This window comes from Mercenaria mercenaria, chromosome 9 (genome assembly GCF_021730395.1).
Source record: "Mercenaria mercenaria strain notata chromosome 9, MADL_Memer_1, whole genome shotgun sequence".
Lineage (NCBI taxonomy): Eukaryota > Metazoa > Mollusca > Bivalvia > Venerida > Veneridae > Mercenaria > Mercenaria mercenaria.
Genome location: NC_069369.1, coordinates 71,068,705 through 71,083,081, shown reverse-complemented (window position 1 = coordinate 71,083,081; position 14,377 = coordinate 71,068,705).

Here is a 14,377-nt window from a genome sequence, read left to right as displayed (position 1 = left end):
TTTACTTCTTTCAAGGCTAATTATGGATGAATTGTACAAAAGTGGAAAATTTTCATTTTATAAGCGATTTTTTGCTGTTCAATGTGAATTTACCTTTGAATCAGGAGGGGTAGAGTTAGACATCTTTAAAAATACTGAGTTACGTGCGGTAAAAGTTCTCTACTTTGCCTTCATTCTTTAGATTACATATTGTGGAAGAAATGCAGGAAGGTTTTACTATTGCCCCAAGGTTATTTTTGAACGAAGTGAGCAAAACTCAAAATAGACCCACCGGATTCGACCTTAATTCTTCAATGTTGGAGTTAGAATTCTGTCTCATTAAATCTGTTTACTTGAGGCACCCTAGACAAAAATAATTTTTAAAGTTTTATTTTGTGTTTTATATTTGTTTAACAATAGTTTGATGTTTCTTTTATCAAAATTAATGTTGTAATGAATTCTCTGCGAACGTTTTAGATAGTGGCCATCACATTGAATTTTGTCTCTTCCTGAGCGTGAGGAAATACTATAAATTATACAAAATTTACAAAAAACGGCACGGTAAAAGTTGTTTAAAATTTGCAACACCGTGTGAAACATGGTCAACTTTAAGAAAATACCAAGCAAATGCCATTTTTAAAACATTACTATTAGGGGTCCAATACCTTAATAATTAACATAGACAGTCCCATCTTTGACATATATTCATCTTTACTTTCCTCGCTAAGTGAGATATAGTTGTAAATGTTGATTTTGTCCAATAATATTATCACATAAGTTTGTTCTTGTAGAATTAGTATCACAGAAGTAATTAAGTTGTCAAAACATGATGATAGATTTTAGTTAAAATATTTTCAGTGCAATGGGACAAACCATTACTAAGCGGCATCTGGGTCAAGTTTGAAGTTCATTCTGTTGAGTTACCCTAATTAACTGAACGAGTTTGAAAGAATGTGAAGATGTTGACATTCTTAATATGCCCAAAACAATCGAAGTCCACGTCTGTTCGTACATGAATGGGATCTTTTAGAGATCTTTACTGACATTTGCTGGTAGATTATAATTACATTTAAGTCGGAGAGCTTTTAAACGAAAAGAGCTGACAGTGCATTTAGCATTCATTTACAGTATTTCCCTGCACAAGTGATATCTACAAGTCAATTTCAATTTAACTGACAGTTCGCAGACGACATTTGATGAACGTTTACAGACAACAATACATATCTGAAATTAGTGGTAATATTCGCCAGACCAAATGAAAGATGCGTTGACACATTTCAAATCAACTTTGTCAGCAGATCAAGCCTAAAAAGCCTTATTAAAAGCTGGAAGTTCTAGTTTTGAAAAAACTCCTTTCGATTTGCTGAGAGAATTTGGCATGGTGCAATTTCTGCCAAACTTTTCACAACATCATATTAACAAGTTTGAGTGTTCAGGTTCAACCATGTCTAATTAGTAATTCATACCTAAAAGTATATGCTTTATACAGTTACTAAATGTATAAATGGTACCATAAAATACAAAATAGTTATAAGAGGTTTGCTCTGTACAGCATTTTTGATTGACTGCATTATATAATATTAACTTGGAGAGATGGCACTATAGAAAGTACTAATTAAACTTGTATCATTTACAACCAGTACAACTTGGGACTTCTTTCATCGATACTGGAAAGATATAACAGACAGATTACACTATACATTGATGGCTTGCCGGTCATTTGTCAAAACTATTAACCGAGGGGTATCCTTTATTATATAACATCTGAAATAAAAGTCAAAGGAATTTGTCTCTCATGTTTCTACTTTAGCCAACTCGTGTTGAATTATATATCGATCAATAGGACTTTGGACTTTGACATTTCATGTACGAAGTGAATTTGGTTTAGTTTAGTCCCTTCCTGAGTGGTAGTGAAAAGTATAGCGACCCTTGGCTAACGCAGAACTCAAAATAAATTAAACGGTCGTCAGATTGCATTTAAGATATGCTGTTATCATGTTAGACTGTTGTACAAGTTTTTGGCTTACATATAGTCTCATTATTCTAACATGGCTCAATTGCATTGTCAGTTAAGCAAGGCAGAAGGATAAACAACAGCAGACGCGCGGACCGGTAAGAGGGCATTATTATAACGTCAATTATAACGTCGAATATCCACATGACGTGCGGTTCATTACTACTCACACATTTTTATCAAAATATTTCAATGAAGACTGAAGACAATCAAGGTCTTTTTGTGATTTCTCGTCTAATTTACCACGGTTCAACGTTCAGATTAGATATTTAACCACTCGGGCTAACGCTGTCATGGTTCAATTCCTGTGCATCTCGACTCGTAAAGTCCCATTATTTCTCTGAAATAGCATTATTTCCCTTACAAAGAAGACCACTAAAAATATGGTCAGATTGTAGAGCTCACTAAATGGTACAGAAACAGCATATATTTGGTCTATGTTGACACTTTATCCTTCGAACAATAATCGCCACAAAACGCGCGCCGTTTAGTAATTTGTATGGATGACAAATAGTACTGCTACTGTGTACATATTTAATCGGCGGGTCTTTCCGACGACAGTTCGTAATAACTCGGAAGGACGCATAATTGAATGAAGTCGTTTGCACAAAAATTCAAGATGGACGCACAGAATTTTACCAACAGAGCCGAGGACACAGACGATATCATCAGTGGTTATAATAAAAAATACTCACTCTAAATGTCAACTGCCGCGGGGGCCGAGAGAGCTAAGACGCTCGCTGGTTCAGAAAACTTTGTTTTTTGTCAGGGCCGCTGGTTCGCTTCCTGCTGAGGACACTCTCTTTTCTTCCTTTTTTTTTTGATTGATTTTTATTCTTCAGATGATTATATCGTTGAAAGAATATAAAAATAATTCAAAATTTTAAAAAAAAAGATTGTCTACAGCTGGGAGCGAACCCGTAGCCTTACTCATTTGGCTTATCGGGATGACTTATTTTATGATCTGATATTTTATAGTTGTCATCCCGTATCTGCATTTTACTGTTAGGAAAACAAAGACTTAAAAAATCCAAAAAAGTCATAATATACTGGTCAGACTTACTTGCTTTAATAAATTAAACATTAATATTGATGTAGAAACTTCATATGGGTTAAATTTAATCCATAATTTTAAATAAGAGGCTAAATCTTCGAAAATATGATGTGGCAGGTGCGAGGAGATATCTACCCTGACACCGGTTTCAAAAAGATTAATGCAGAGTGCCGATATGACACTAAATTACAGAAATAAAACACACAATATTCATTCATAAAATGTCAGCGAGGCAAGTTTATGCTTAAATGTCAACATAAATTCATTATCAGATATGCAATCATTACAAATACTTTGTACATGTACCAGAAAACGTTCCCAACGGAATTTAATTGGGGATTTCCTAACAGAAATATGCAGAATAAGTTTGGACGTGACGGAGACGGCGACAGTCAAAAGTTATCACGCTGTCCCGAAACGTCCTATTATTTGGACTAGCGAACCCGCGGCCCTGACAAAAACTGAGTTTTCTGAACCAGCGCCTTAGCTCTCTCGGCCACCGCGGCAGTCGACTTTTAGAGCGAGTATTTTTATTGTAACCACTGATGATATCGTCTGTATATTTGTTTACAAAATTGGATCGGGAACCAAATGTTTGCTTTGTCCGGTAAGTCAAACCCTTTTGTGGCATGTTGTTAACCATCATGATGCAAGAATGGTAAATAGCATTATATCTTAGTTACTATTAGTTTTTCGTAAAAACACAACAAATTCGCAATAAACTTACTGAAGACATTTTCTTCTGTTTACGAGTGTTTACTATCAAAAATTTTGGGTACGCACTTTCATGTTCGCGTCACGGAGGCAATCGGTACTTAACGGAAATCGGCTCGGCGAAAATAAAAATAAACACAAGTTGTTGCGCAGATGAACAGGACTTCTAAACCTATCATGTACACACGACCGGACATTAATTTTATGCACTAAAAATCTCTGATTTTTTGTTAAAAACAACCTTAAATCTACTCTTCATTATTTTCGTAAAAATAAAAATCACAATATATATCAAAACGAATATAATAAGGCAGAGACCTGCTAGTCATACCAGTCAAATAATATCACCCTTCCACTTCTAATGTTGAAATAAATGTAAATGGAAAATTTTTCTATTTGCTTTTATAACGGAAACTTGTAACTAGTAAAATGTACAGAACAAATAACGGCAAACTAAAGAGTCATTTTATCTTCAATACCGATTTTTAAAAATTTAATTATTCGTTTACAAATAAAAGTTAGAAAAGGGGACATCTTTTATAATTATTTTATTTTAATCAAATTGAATGGCTGAATCTCTAAAATGTGTTTATGATGATTTTTCTGTTTAATTGTTATAAGGAGGCAATGCAATAAATGGTAAAAAGCATGCAACTTCCAATACAAAAATGGCATGTCATACATACATTTATTTTATATGAAAGAAGAAAATGATTCATCTTGACTGTCAAAAACTAAAAGGTAGCTAAACATTAGATTACGATTCTCATCTTAATTACAATTAACTTGGCATCGACAAAACATTTTGAAAGGGAAAAACCCAAGACACATTAAATTAATACGTGCGCAAATGTTTTTTATTAGTACATGCGCACGTACTAATATGTGCGCTGATTTTTTTTATATTTATACGTGTACATGTATCAGTTATTATTGCGTACGTCTTAGTATGAAAACATCTATATCGCACAGTGCCACAGTAGTAAGTCATATTTGGTAACGAAATATTACAGTAACTGCAATATTTCACGTACTAGCTTGTCTTTATGACTTTTTGTATCAGTAATAAGATCTCTGCGCTTTAAGGGAAATAGAAAATATAGACAATATATTTTCCTTGTATATTTTGTATTATTTTGGGAAATTATACTATTGATAAGACAAGCAAGAGTATGTGCGACCAATATCAATGATAGACGCCGGGAGAAATAAAATTATTGCTGTAAAAATGTCTTGCGATTCTTTGCTAAAGTTCTGCTGTAAATCATTTCAGAAAGCAGTGGGAGTTTCCACAATGAGATAAATTACGTTATTCCCTGCAATAATGCAAATGCATTGCCTTTGTGCGATTTTACAAAACAAAGTATATATCGATTGATGCACATTCAGTATGTATATATAGTACTAGAGTAGTAGAGATCAATCAGTTACACAAATAATAAAATCATTTTTAAACCAAAGTACTTCGATTCATATGAGGAAAAACCAAAACAAATCAAACCGTTTGGATAAAATCTTCTATGAATGAAACAAACTTTGAATTCGATGGTATTAAAGAAAATTCTATTCCAAATACACCACCATGGACCCTTAATTCCCCTACAGTTCTTTTTGATATGAAAACTGCCTTTAGAAAGTCTGAAACAAACCCTGAAATATTCAAGTCCAAATATAATGAAATCAAGTCAACTTACAAGGACTATTTTGCAATTTACACAGACGGCTCGAAAGATGAATTAAAGGTTGGGTGTGCTGCTGTCAGCCACCTTCATCAATCAAAATTACGTTTGCCAAATAATGCAACAATATTTTCAGCCGAGGCAAAATCATTGATTTACCTCTAAATTTTATATAAAAATATAGTGAAGAAAAAATTATTATCTTGTCTTACTCGCTTTCTGTTTTACAGTCAATTCATAACCGAAATATGGAAAATCCTTTCACTCAAAATATTCTTCTCAGAGTTCATGAACTATCTTTAAAAAGGTATATTATATTTTGTTGGATTCCTAGTCATGTTGGATTAATGGAAATGAGGATGCTGATACTGCAGCAATGAAATCCCTTTCATTATCACAATCTAACTTGAAATTACCACATACCGATTTTAGACCAAATATAAGCAAATACATTTTAGCTAAATGGCAATCGTCATGGAACAATGCTTCGATCAATAAATTTCATGATATTAAACCTACTCTAGGGGGATGGCACCAAGGGAACAGATCTCTTCGCAAGGAGGAAGTTGTTCTTTCTCGTTATCGAAGAGGTCATACCCGTTTGACTCATTCTTATCTTTTGAATAAAGAAGATCAACTCGAATGTGTACCATGTCAATCACCGCTAACTATTGAACATGTTTAATCGACTATGTGGACTTTGCTCCACAGCTCAGTACATACTATGATGTTCAATCTTTGAAAGAGTTTTTTGAAAAAGTTTCAGTCGGTAATATTTTATCCTTTTTAAAGCAGATAGGGATTTATCAAAAAATCTGAACATTTCATATTTTTATTCACATCTTTTGCAATATTATTATGTTTGCAGCTGATATTTTTAACACATACGTATATACATTTTACATAAATGATTTTAGATATGCTTTACATTTTTACATAAATGATTTTAGATATGCTTTACAATTGGCGTTTTAAATATAACTTCTTCTCGGCGATATATGAGCTTTTTGTCTCATCCAACCCATCACTCACTTTTAAGGATGATTTCAACAAAGAGATTGTAAAAATACACCTATTCAGCACAGTATTGTTCATTTTCCTTCGTTTTGTTTATAGCTTAAATCACAAAATATTGACGTCATCACATATAATGAAATTATCATCGGATTTAACTTAAAACTGATTTGGCGAGCCACTCAATAAAACATGTTAAGTGGTGCACTGTCCAATTGAATAAAAACATATACAAAGGACACATAGGTAAACAAGTCCAGTTGTGTCGGACAAGTGACAGATGTAATAAAATTACGTGTTTTTCATCTTGAAATGATGCCTACAGAGAATATGTAACTAATATGTAAATCTAGAGGTTTTTGTGCTTATGTCAGACAAAATCTTCCTCAGAATATAATGTTTCAATCAAAATGTTTCACACTTACCAATCTTGTCTGACTATTGAATAATAAAATAGCGACAATAACGTAAATACCGTTTTGCACTGAAAATGTCAGCTAATTTATGGGAAACGGAAGATGTTGCGAAACGACTACATTCTGTATTTAATTACAAGCTTCTGAAGGACTGAGCTTCCAACTAACATACACCATAGTTTGAAATTACAACCAGTAATAACTAGACCATATTCCCAGTTAGAATAATTGAACTTTGATTAAAAAGTTAAAAAGTATCACAGCAATGATGTAATTCGCGGTACAGCTATAATTGTTGTTTTGTGCATTTAACGTTTGTATTCTAAAATAACATTATGTTTTGTTGGAAAAGTTTAAATCAACTTTTCAACTATATTACAAAATTGGTAAGTCACGTAATTCATGAACGGCGTTGTAAGACTCACTCAATATCCGAAAATAGAAGAAACTTTGCTCCTCCTAATGCGTGAACAGCCTTTTTACACAATTGTTCATTAGTAGGTGCGGGGGGGGGGGGGGCGGTAGGGGGGAGCAATAAGGTCTACCATGCATCCCACCCCTAGACTTTTTTTTCATAGGTACCAGATTGTTCGGCAGGACCAACTCTTTCAAAATAAAAAATGTTCCCATGAAAAAAGCTCTTTTGAACTATATATGATTTCACAGTTTCCATGGCAACCGTTCATTTTTGGAAAGGACAACCATATAGATGATAAACAGTCATAATTTGGTCAGTTTTGGTGATAAAACAATAAAAATGGTATCAAAATGGAGCTAAGACATTGGCCTTAAAATATCAATATTTTTATGTTAATTAACTCATTTGCATATTCATGAATATTAATAAGACTGTTACAAAATGACAAAATTTTATTAGAAAATAATATTTTCTAAGTTTTAAATCAATTTAAATGTACCAAACAGTTTTGATGTTCTGAAAGTCTCTCAGTGTTTTCTTAAATAGTATTTTGTTACACTGAAGTTAAATGTTTTACTCCAAAATAGGTATGTTTAGCTAATTTGCATAAAATTAACCACTACCACAACCAACGTCTCAGGGAACAAGATACCACTAAAATTTAATAAATGATATAATTAATTGTTATCAATAAAATAACAATTATGTGAGCTATATTGTTTGGAAATGCAGTTTAAAAACCTTTTTGAAGGCGGAATCAGTATGTAACTTTTCAATAACCATGTTTTATTACATACCTAAAATTATTTTCAATTGGGTTTAAATGGACCGTGATCGTGCAATATTTTTCCATATCATGACGTGGAACGCTTTCATATCAGACGTGGAATATTTTCTTAACGTTGTAATGGAAAGAATCAAGTGACGTCCATGGCGTCCACGCGCACGTTGCGACAAGTTGACGTCATTTTTGCGGAAAATATCTATGCGCGTCAGTTTGATTTGTTTATTACATTTTCTGAGAAATTCTTTTCGTATTTTTTTTTGTCTTTCGTTACAGAACGATAATTTAGACATAAAATAGTTATTTCGTTGTAGGTATGTAACAAAAAGGTAATCAACTTTGTATGTGGATATATGCACTCTGTTCTTTCGCGGATAATATTGCGCTCCGAAAGTCGCGCAATATTACCGCTGCAGATCTCGTGGATATATCCACATACAAAATAAATAACCTATAATTATTACATCAATTATTAAAAAAATATAGATCAGACAGTTTTGATCTGGTCTTAATGTCCCTCAGCGTTTTCTAGAATAGTATTCTGTTACTCTGAAGGTAAATATTTTTTTCTACATGAGGTATTTTAGCTAATTTGCATAAATTAATCTATGCTAAAACAGACATCTCTGGAAACAAGATATAACTAAAACTGAACAACATGATGAAATAAACTGTAATCAATAAACTTGTGTTATTTGAGCTATATCATACGAAAATATAGTGTAAATACTTTTTTGAAGGAGGAATCTGTTTGTTACATACTTTACACATGTTACGATACCATTCCAGTAATAATGTTTTATTTTATCATTATTATCAGAAAACAGTAGAGGAATATTTAGTTATCAAGTTATTAAATACTCTTACAAAATAGTATAGTTCCATACTTCTCAAGCAATGAGATTTTTTCCATAACCGCGCTTTAAAATACGTTCTGTATTTACAAATATGTAGGAATAAATTTGAATCATTGCCCTCACATCACTAACACTAGCTTAAACAGTGTTCTGTAATAGTAAAATTGTATGGATTAGTTCAAATCTGAATCTAAAATTAGATGAAATGTCTGAAAAATATGAACTGCACACAATCTGAGGCAGCAGTGTTAGAAGAAAATCACATTCTGCACGTCTTGATTAAGATGTGACTTACGATATTTTCACTTTAATGTTACCTAATAAAGCACATTTGCTCTCTTGTTGGTTAGCTGTTATGAATAATATGTTGCTTTATAACATATTATTTATAAAATAGAAAGCTACGGACAAAAGAAGATCATAGGCTCTCAAAAATCACTTAATTTTTATGAATGACATTTGGTTACACTTTGATTCTGAAGCAATTTGTATCATGCTCTCGAGTTTCTTGCTACAGTTTGACCTTTTGACTAAGACAGGTCATGCCTTTGTCATAACCTTTGGTACGTAACTTAATTGATAATCAAACTTTATTTGTTATCATTGATGCATAGCTTCTCTGAGTAGTGTTTCTCTTAATGTTCCGGTATATCCAGGAATATTCCATCACATAATACAATTTAGTCCTTGTCTGTACAATTTAAAATATTAAATAATATTTTGTACATTCTGTCATTCTATTCTTGTAAATGTTTCAAAATGACAACAATAGTTTTCTTTATTTCATATCTATAAAGTTTTATATATTTCTTATATCTTGATTTGGTATTACTAAAACAGTTTTGTCAACCTGGTAAAAGTTTTAAATCTAAAGTGTTTACTTAAATACCTGTATATTTTCTTTTGTTTGTTAGTTCTAATTTAGCAACGTTTTGCAACAGAAATTCAGTCAGGTAATGTTGAGCAGTTAACCTAACAAGTGTCCCTGGATTCTGTACCGGAAATACTCAGTTCTATACAGGCAAGTGCTAAGTTCTCTGTATTATACAGGTGTATAAGTCTATTGACTTCAGACACAATATCTTTATTGAATCGTCATGGAGAGCAAAGGCCTCATCCAGATGTCTGATTCAAGACCCTATGATTCGTCCTATCGACCTAGGGTTGGTGGTTTTGTATATGTTCTTATAATGCTACTACTTTTCTAAATCTTGATTTTTACTCACAAGACGACTGCACATGTCAGCTGTATGATCATAATATTATGAACGCACTGGTGGATATTTTTGTATGTTTAATTGAAATTCCATCTAAAATTATAGAGTTATGGATGTTGTTATAAACAGTCTCCGGATTTAGTTTGCAAATCCGGAATTTTCGCAAACTCAGCTACCTTTTATCTTTGACTTTTATGTGATCTTTTGATACCTAACAATAGTTCGGGTCTCATAGAGAAATAATTGGCCATTTCCTTTCAAATATCTCACACAACGAACTCTTGGGACGGCTTCAAAGTTGGTCCTCCCATGGGAGTATTTTTTTCTCCCGCGGGTTTTCGCTATCCCATGGGAGGTCCAATCGGAGGTTTTCTACCACTTTAAGAATTGCTGGAGAAATACCCCATTGGGTTTTAACAAAATTTCTGAAATTCATTATTTATCGCTGGTAAGTATTTCTTAGTCTTTACTGTCGTGTTGTTTCTATATTAGACCTGAAAATAAGCGTTCTGAAAATCTTCCACTGGAGGTTTCCTCCCACATGTGATACTGGCGAACTCCAGCGGGAGAGTTCACCTGCGGGAGAATTTCTCCTGTTTTGAAAATGGGGTTATTCTCCTGTTTTGAAAATGGGGTTATTCCCCCATTTATTCTTACTTTCATATATAGAATCTGTTCTTGGTAGTTTACGCAACAGTTTGTAATTACAACTGATTTTCTTAAAATAATAATAACAACAACAACAACAAGTTAATAGTAATAATAATAATAATCATAATAAATAAATAATAATAACAACAACAACAATGATAATAATAATAATAACAAGAACTCTAAATGCTTATTTTCGTGTAAAGTTATTTATGCTTATAAGAGATCTCACCACAATTAAATGTATGCTAGTTATCTTCTATTAGAGGTAATAAATATGGTAACACGCACCGAAATAGCCTGCGGGCGGGTTTTACAGCTTCTGCAGGAATTCACCCGTGACGTTTTTCTCTTGTATGGTCAAAATTAAGATTTGCATTAGTGGTTCTTTATGTCAGATTGTTTCTACGCTTTTGCTGAATAATTTGTGTAGCCGCATCGTTTTATCTAACTGAATTTAGCGGATTTTTTTTTTGGCAGTCAGCTCTTAATTTTCAGTCTGCTTTTCAAGTTTAAATCTTGTTTCATTCAGGCCTGCTGTTGTTTTTCTTTGCTTTTCCTTTTTTAAAATAGATTAGCTTTGATTTCTATTTTTATATTTTAATTTTTCATTTTTACATCAGTATATTGTACTGTTAATGAAAAATACTTTTATTAGCTTTACAAGTTCATTTCCAAAGAAACCTTAATTAAACAGATCTAACATTAACAATTGTGTAAAACTAATACTGTACCATAAACATTAATCATTAAATGATTTCCAATGAGCAGATAAGTTAGGTTTACGGTATTATTATTCTTCGCTGACTTAATTTTGATTTCGTACAAATGTGCAGCTGATAAATTAGCTTATTGTGCTTTTTTTTCACCATGTTATAAATATTCGCAATTACATGATATTGCACTTTTAAACGATAACAAAATTTAAAAGAGGCAATGTCCTTGGCACATCCTTGAAATTTAATCAATATAAAAATCAGCAAGTGACAAAAGTACTGTTACTGAATATATGAAAGATCAATGTTTTCGGAAAATAGTTTTTCTTTGATATTTTTTTACTTCGGTGACCTTACAAGCTATAAGATAAAAACAGTGAAATAAATATAAATGTCTATTTTTCAAAATTTATTTGTCCGTTTCCGTTTCTAGGTCTACGAGAGGTATATGTCGCAATTAAACTGATTGCTAGTTTTCTTTGTATTATTTTCGGTTTAATCCCGTTTTTCAACATTATTTGATATAAGTAACGACAGGCATAATATTGTCAATAGGTCAGTGCTCATCAGAGATGGTGCACTGTGATACATTTACGGCATCCTTTTAATCACAACAGGAAGCAAACGGCTAACCCATTGATCGAATTACTGACTCCAAATCCACACCTGCCTTATCGGAGCGGCTAAATATGAGAGGGGTGAGCAGGTACATCTACGAAGATACAAATCACACATTTATCAGTAAATCGCATTTATACGGAATTCCGTTAGGGTCATCGCCTTTGAATGTGTTCATCTGAAACGTGATACTCGATAGTACGATGATGAAAACGCGAAATAACGAAACTACGATAATGAAAACTCGACAACACGATGTTAAATACGCGATAATATGATAACGAAAACGCGATAATACGATAGTACGATGGTGATAATGTGATATACTGTCGTGTCGCGTTTTTACCATTGCACTGTCGCGTTTCCGTTATCATAGTATCGTTATTTCGCTATTCATTTTATATTGGCAACTACATAGACATTTACATGTCTAAAATAACAGAAGAAAACCTTCTTGAAACTTACCACTAACAGTTTAAATGAATCAGTATATTTTAAATATCTTTTTAAAAAGCAATGGTGGTGGTAACGTATTTAAGTGTGTTACGGAAAAAAATCCACACTGTTTGACAAATAAAGAAGCATATTGTATTATTACAGTACACAATAAGTAATATTAATTATGTTTCTGGAATATCTTCTAAATAATTGATGCAATACAACAACATTGTTGAAATGGGAACGTAATATGTGTAATGTATGTTACATTTTTATTTTTTCTTCAATAAAGTATTAACGCTATGTCTGCAAATATTATAGACCAGATAAAATTTGTTATTTCATTGATAACAATTAATTATATCATTTTATTCAGTTTAATTGGTCTCATAATTTTATTCGTTGTTTGTGACACTGGTTCATTTTATGCAAATTAGATGAGCACATCCAGTTTTGAGTATAAAAAAGACGATAACAGTAACAAAATAATATATTAAAACACACCGAGAGACTTTAAGGCCAGATCAAAGCTGTTTGGTACATCTAAATTGATTTGAAACTTAGAAAATGTTATTTTTTAACAAAATTGTATCATTTTGTAAAATTCTCATTAATATTCATGAATATGCAAATGAGTTAATTAACATAAAATGCTGCTGTTTAAAGAACAAAGTCTTAGCTCAATTTTGACACCATTTTTATTGTTTTATCACCTAAACAGACCAAGATATGACTGTTCATCATCTATATGGTTGTCCTTTTCAAAACTGAACGGTTGCCATGGAAACAGTGAAATCATATGTAGTTCAAAAGAGTTTTTTTCATGGGAACATTTTTTATTTTGGAAGAGTTGGTCCTGCCAAACAATTTGGTACCTATGAAAAAAAGTCTGGGGGGGGGGGGGGGGGGGAGGGATGCATGGTAGACCTTATTGGCCCCCGTACTATAGACATTAGATGTAAGCATCATTGTACACATATTAAGGATATACATTTTGACTGAATACCATACTGTACAGAACAATATTACCAAAAATATCAAGGGCACGTTGGAAGCTTCGATAAACATATTGTCCCGGCTGTTGTCGTCCATTAACGTCATTTTGCAAGGGATGATCTTCTACCACATGAGTTTGGCGATGACTTCTTTTACTATATGAAAAATCTGCCATAAAGACCCTGCTAAGCTAGGAACCATATGCCAATAAAGCCAATTTAGTAATGACGTCATCTACTGAAGTTTATGCCAGTCACCGCTTGCCAATATAGCCGGAATTTGGTGCCGATGTCATCTACTGGATGATGGAGAAACGAAAACCATGCCAAGCTAGGCATCGTGTCCAATACAGCCGAACTTGCGATAATGTCATATATTAGATTGACGACTCCACGGCAACCCTGCAAAGCCAGGCTTCATATGCCAGAGCCGCGCAGTTTTGTCAGTTAGAGCTTGTCACAACCATTGCATTTATAATGTCAAAAAACATCCATACTATCAAGACGGTACCGTAGCCGTTTACGATAGCCTAGAATATATAGCAAAATTTTTCTAAAAAATCTACAATATTCCAAACCAGATAAAAACTGCTGGTTTCAATTAATTTGAAGGCGCCATTATTTGAATTTCAAGGAATATTATAGGCACATATTGTAATGTATACTTTTAGGTCAACTAAATAAAATGTTTAGATAATTGTCTCGAAAACTGATGTTTTCACGATTTGATATGTATTGGCATTTTGGTTTATTTAGGATCTGTTATTGTTATTTGTGCATTTTAATATATATTAGGTTCAATATAGAAATGTA